Genomic DNA, 6829 nt, shown 5'->3' on the forward strand with positions numbered 1-6829 from the left:
GTTATTTGACAATTATTTATTTATTTAATATTATATATTTTTCTCTTCTTTAACTATTTAGATAATATATATAATGAACAAGTATTTTCATTGAATTAATCATAAAGGTTAATAAAATATAATGGCATAATTTTTACCTAATTGTATCGAGTAATAGCGATGTTTTACAATTATTTATCATTTAGAAGATTCATAATTCAGACATAGTTTCTCTTCTGTTTTTTATTTTTCATACCTAATGGCGACTAGCTAAGATTCTATCAATAGTATTACCTATAGTAGATTATGTGATGAAAAAGTCAATCAAAGATTTTATCTTTCTATCCTCACTCACCGTTGAAGAGACTCTCCATAAGCTATGTTTTTGCTCTTCTGCAGTTCTAACGACTTTTGGACATGGTGGACTGCATCAACAGAGATACTTAACCCGTTGAAGAATGCTGACTGTAATCCTCAATTGCTTGCCATCATTTGCTGGAACTGCTGGAAAGCTCGCAACCAGTTGATTTTTGAAGGTTCTACTTCTATGCCGTCTGCCATTCTAGCAAGCTCTGTCAAGTTGCTTCGTGAAATCCAAAGAACTCCCAGTTTAGGTCGTCATCTCCATGAGACAAGCCCTTAGTTGTATTCAATTTGATTTATCATTATTTCTTCTTTAAGATTTTTCTTCGTTTTTCGACCACGCACCGTTGGATGAATACCTTCAGTGTAGTGTTTTTAGGAAATCCCCACCTTTTATTATGCTGTTCTGCTTTTGGACATCTTTGTATTTCATTTTTTAATAATTAATGAAATATAACCTATTATCTTTGGAAAAAAAAATATTAAAGGGTTAACTACCAAAAACGTCTCTAAATTATTCAAACGCTGATAAAAATGCATTCGAATTTTATTATCGACAAAAATGCCTTCAAATAATTTAAAAACACAACAACAATACCCAACAGTAAATATATATTTTCAAAAAATACCTTAAAGATTGAATTTTGATGTAATTTTTTACAAGCATGATTATAAAAATAAGATATTATTATACATAAAAATTAGTCACTTTTTGTTAAGTATATATTTTTTCATAATTTTTTTGTTAACAACCAATAATACTTTTAAAAAATCACAAAATAACATACACATAACAAAAAATCACCAAATTTTAAAAATAATAATATCTCATTTTTATAATCATGCTTACAAAACATTACATCAAAATTCAATCTCTAATGTATTTTTTGAGAAATACATATTTAATGTTAGTTTTTTTGCAAGATTATCTAACATTAAATATGTATTTCTCAAAAAATACATTAGAGATTGAATTTTGATACAATTTTTTGCAAGCATAATTAAAAAAATAAGATACTAATTGTTGGAGATAAGTGTGTATGTCCAACAAATAGTACCTTCGTACTATCGAAGGAGAAAGTTTTCATTCACTAGGGTACTCAGGTATTGACATCTAACCTATCTTATTTCAATAAAGTTTTAAGCACAAAATAGATCAATAGGATTACTTTATTACTTCCGCTGCGTGTTATGAACACTTGTAATCCTACAGTGGTATCAGAGCCATGGCCCTTTTGTGTTTAAAATTTTATTGCAAAAATTTACAGAATTAATAGGATTAATTTAAATTTTGTTATTATAGTGAATGTGATTCCTAATAATGGCATGGGATGCTATTATTAAAATTATAAATTTATATGGGATAAAATTATATGTATGTTAAGGAATATACTGTTATTATTATTTTTATTTATTTATGAAATAAAACTGAAAAGAAAAAAAGGATAAATAAATTTTATATTTTGTTTACGAGGAGTTACCTGACAACCAGGAGATTCGTACTCAAGGATAAAATTTATATATATGTATTTAATACATGGAATGAATTAATTTTTACTTGAACCTAGACAACCTAGGGGTATAAAATATAATTCAATTAAATAATAACCTGAAAACCAGGTAATTATTTGGGATTAAAATTGTATGTGATACATTTAATCATCTGTTTAAAAATGTATGAGTAATGACTTGACAACCAAGATATTCATTCATGATTTTAAATATTTTTTTAACACTTAATTTAAGAAATAAAGATTTCTTAATTTTCTATAATAATAATTATTGTAGAAAGTGTTATTTGTATGTGTAAATACGTACTTATATTTGTTTTTTTCTTTTAGATTCATGAATAATATGTCTACTCTATCACTGCGTGGCATACTTGAAAATAACAAGTTGGCTGGAGCCAATTATGATGATTGGTATCGCAATTTGAGAATTGTTCTCATGCATGAAAGGCTAATTGATATTATCGATAAGCCTGCTGTAACGGCCCCAGTTCCTAAAGAGGATGGAGGTATTGATAATGAGGCAACCAAGGTTTATGAGAAGTACTTGGAAAATTATCTTACTGCCAAATGCATCATTCTGGCATCCATGGGTTCTGATCTTCAAAGGCAACATCAGGATATGGATCCACCAACTATTGTTGAACATCTTAAGAAGATGTATGGTGCACAAAGTAAGATGGCCCGATATCAATTGTCCAAAACTTTGTTTAGATCCACACTTGATGTGGACTCTCCTGTTGGACCCCATGTTCTTAAGATGATTGATCTTATTGAACAACTTGAGAAGTTGGAATGCAAATTGGGCAAAGAACTTTCACAAGATTTGATCTTGCAATCTCTTCCAGAAACCTTTTCACAATTCATTGTTAGCTTTAATATGATTAAAGTAAGCTGTGATCTTCATGAAATGCTCAACATGCTAATTGATTATGAGAATCAAATTGCATCTGAGAAAAAGAAAGGAGTTGCTATGGTAGTTGGCAGCTCTTCTAAGAAGAAAGGAAAGTGGAAAGCAAAAGGAAATGGAAAGAATAATTTTAGAAGAGAACCCATGGCACCTAAAGGTGGTGTGACCAAACCCAAGGGCAAACAAGAAAAGGCTGACAAAAATGATGCTGAATGCTTTTATTGTAAAGGCAAAGGTCATTGGAAAAGAAACTGCAAGGAGTACCTTGCTTCTTTAAAAACCAAAGAGGAAGGTAAGACATACTTGAAAACAGTTTTCATGATTTCTTTAGCTACTATTAATTCTTCTATATGGGTATTAGATACCGGAAGTGCTCATAATATTTGCAATTCGTTGCAGGGACTACGAGTAAGCAGATGGCTGAAGAAGGGAGAAACTTACCTTCAAGTCGGGAACAGAGCAAATGTTGCTGCTGTAGCTATAGGATCTATTTCTTTAACAATGCCTACGGGCAAGACATTAATATTGGAGAATTGTCATTATGTTCCTAATTTTGTTGCAAATGTTATTTCTGTTTCTATATTGGACAAACGTGGTTTTTATTTTAATATTAAAAATGGCATTTGTTCTACTTATTATGGTGATGACTTATACGTAAATGACTATCTCCAATATGGCATTTATATTCTTCCCGATTTAAATGGTAATTCTGTCATGCATGTTTCTACTCTCAAAAGAGAGAGGAATAATCAAGTAAATGAATCATATCTTTGGCATTGTAAACTTGGTCATATAGGGGAAAAAAGGATTTCTAAGTTACATAAAGAAGGTTACCTTAACAAATATGATTATGAATCATATGTAACTTGTGAATCCTGTCTCAAAGGAAAAATGACCAAAACTCCATTTATGGGACATGGAGAAAGGGCTACAGAATTATTGGGACTAATACATACAGATGTTTGTGGACCAATGAAAATTCAAGCCAAAGGAGGATATTCCTATTTTATCACTTTCACTGATGATATGTCTAGATATGGCTTTGTGTATCTTATGAAACACAAATCTGAGTCATTTGAAATGTTCAAAATTTTTCGCAGTGAAGTTGAAAATCAAACAGGTAAAAGCATTAAGGTGCTTAGATCTGATAGAGGAAGAGAATATCTAAATGATAATTTTCTTGAGTACTTAAAGAAAAATGGGATTCTTTCTCAATGGACACCTCCCGGTACTCCACAACACAATGGTGTTTCAGAGAGGAGGAATCGAACTTTATTAGATATGGTTCAATCCATGATGGGTTTTACTGATCTTCCATTGAATTTATGGGGCTATGCTTTAGAAACAGCAGCATATTTGCTAAATAAAGTACCCACTAAAGCAGTTTCTTCAACACCATATGAGATATGGAAAGGACGAAAACCAAATCTCAAGCACATTAGAGTTTGGGGATGTCCAGCATATGTTAAGAAATTGCAAAGTAATAAACTTGATGCTAGGTCCGATAAATGTAGATTCATTGGTTACCCTAAAGAAACAATGGGTTATTATTTCTATCACCCTTCTGATCACAAAGTGTTTGTGGCAAGAGGTGGAACCTTTTTAGAAAATGAATTTCTTTCTGAAGGAAGACAAGGTGAAGAAATAGAACTTGATGAAGTTCAAGAAATTAAACCAATGAAATAGTACAAGCTCAAGAATATGAAATTCAAGGTGAGCAACCAACTTTGGATGTACTCAAACTAACACCAAATTTATCATCTTCAAGAGTTGAGGATAACGAACCAATAGTAGTTCAAAGAGAGATTAATGAACCAATCCTTGAACTACCTTTGGTACAAGAACTACCTCTTCGACGGTCCACAAGAGAACATCGTCCACCACTAAGGCTAAACCTAATGGTGCAAGATGATGTGGAAAATGGGATCGATTATGATGATAATGATCCTAAGACTTATGAAGAGGCAATGCAAAGTTCCGAAAGTCTAAAATGGCAGAGTGCCATGGAATCCGAAATAGAGTCTATGAGGATCAACAATGTTTGGACTTTGGTTGAACTCTCAAAAGACATCAAACCTATTGGTTGCAAATGGGTTTACAAGAAAAAGATTGGAGCAGATGGTAAGGTAGAGACCTATAAAACCCGTCTAGTTGCCAAGGGATACCGTCAAAAGGAGGGAATATATTATGAAGAAACATTTTCTCCTGTGGCAATGCTCAAATCTATTCGGATTCTACTTGCTATAGCAGCTTACTATGATTATGAAATATGGCAAATGGATGTGAAAATAACTTTTCTCAATGGAGAACTCAAAGAGAAAGTGTACATGACACAACCTGAAGGTTTCACACTTCAGTCTGATCATAGTAAAATTTGTAAGCTGCAACGCGCCATTTATGGGCTAAAGCAAGCTTCTAGAAATTGGAACATTTGCTTTAATAAGACAATCGAAAAGTTTGATTTTATCCGGTGGAAGATTAATAGATCTCATTTATTAAATTATATATATAAATGGTATATATAGAGATATAACCATTGAACTGACTCACTCTAAGAATTCCTAATGGTTATAGTTACCGTATATTTGTCAATAGGATATTCTTATGATGAACATATAATATTAGAATTTTCCTTTGACCTGCGACTATCATAGTAATTGACAATGTATTTATTATACTTTGATTCCGGACACCTAACACCCTACGGTGCTAGTTGAATGGACATTGGGTATGATTTAAATACTTGTAGAATTAATGATTAGTCAAAATGGAATCCATCAACTATGGTAATGAGTTTGAGCTCTACGATTATAATGAATGAAATAAACAATGCCTTGGCCAAGGGGTTTGAATGAATTAAGAAATGAGTTTCTTAAGTCATTCATAATTCATTATAATAATGGTAACAAGTTAGAGTTTGACAATTAAACCGTACTCTAAAAGTTAGCCAAAAGCTGAAAAGATGGAAGGAGTTGTATTTTTTGTTCATCTTGGGTTCTTAGTAAAAATATTATTACTTTATACTATCGGGTCGTCAAGGAGCGTTGCTAGATGCCAACCTTGATTAGTAAATTTAGTATGACTAATTTACTACCCGCTTAGTATTGAACCTATGGGGTCACACACTAACGAGTGTTCTAATCCTTGGTAAATAATCATTTAATTATTATTTTGATTAGATCAAATAAATAATTATATTAATTCAAATGGAATATTATTATATTCTTTGCTAGCACCATAAATATAATAATATGATAATTGAGAATATTAAATAATTAATTATTTATTCTATGATGAGTTTTAAATATGGATAAGATCCTAACTGATTCTGTTTCAAATTAAATTGTAATTTGATTCACAAATCAGTCACCAATCTCATACTATATATATGTGTATATGATAAAAGAAAGAATACACAAGTTTTTCTTTTACCTCCACATACACAAATATTCCAATTCTTAGTGAAGAATTGCTGGTGCAAGGAGTTGCAAGAAATTTCTCAGTTAAATACATTGGTCAAGGAGTTGACAACAAGGATCAGTCTCGGTGTGGATACACATAGTACCTTCGTACTATCGAAGGAGAAAGTTTTCATTCACTAGGGTACTCAGGTATTGACATCTAACCCATCTTATTTCAATAAAGTTTTAAGCACAAAATAGATCAATAGGATTACTTTATTACTTCCGCTGCGTGTTATGAACATTTGTAATCCTACACTATTATCTTTAAAATTTGGTGATTTTTCATTGAGTATATATTTTTTTGTAATTTTTTTGTTAACAACTAATAATACTTTTAAAAAATCACCAAAAAATATATACTTAGAAAAAAAATTTCCAAATTTTAAGAATAATAATATCTCTTTTTTTTAATTATGTTTGTAAAAAATCACATCAAAATTCAATCTCTAAGGCATTGTTTGAAAATATATATTTATTGTTGGGTATTGTTGTTGTGTTTTTAAATTATTTAAAAGCATTTTTGTCGATAGTAAAATTCAGGGACATTTTTGTCAGCGTCTGAATAATTTGGGAACGTTTTTGGTGGTTAATCCAATATTAAAATA

General features: G+C 30.9%; 1 pseudogene; it reads right to left on the reverse strand.

Moving 5' to 3' along the window:
- The window catches only part of LOC107607732, a 7789-nt pseudogene extending 6359 nt beyond the window's left edge, over positions 1-1430 (reverse strand).

This window comes from Arachis ipaensis, chromosome B07 (genome assembly GCF_000816755.2).
Source record: "Arachis ipaensis cultivar K30076 chromosome B07, Araip1.1, whole genome shotgun sequence".
Classification (NCBI taxonomy): domain Eukaryota; kingdom Viridiplantae; phylum Streptophyta; class Magnoliopsida; order Fabales; family Fabaceae; genus Arachis; species Arachis ipaensis.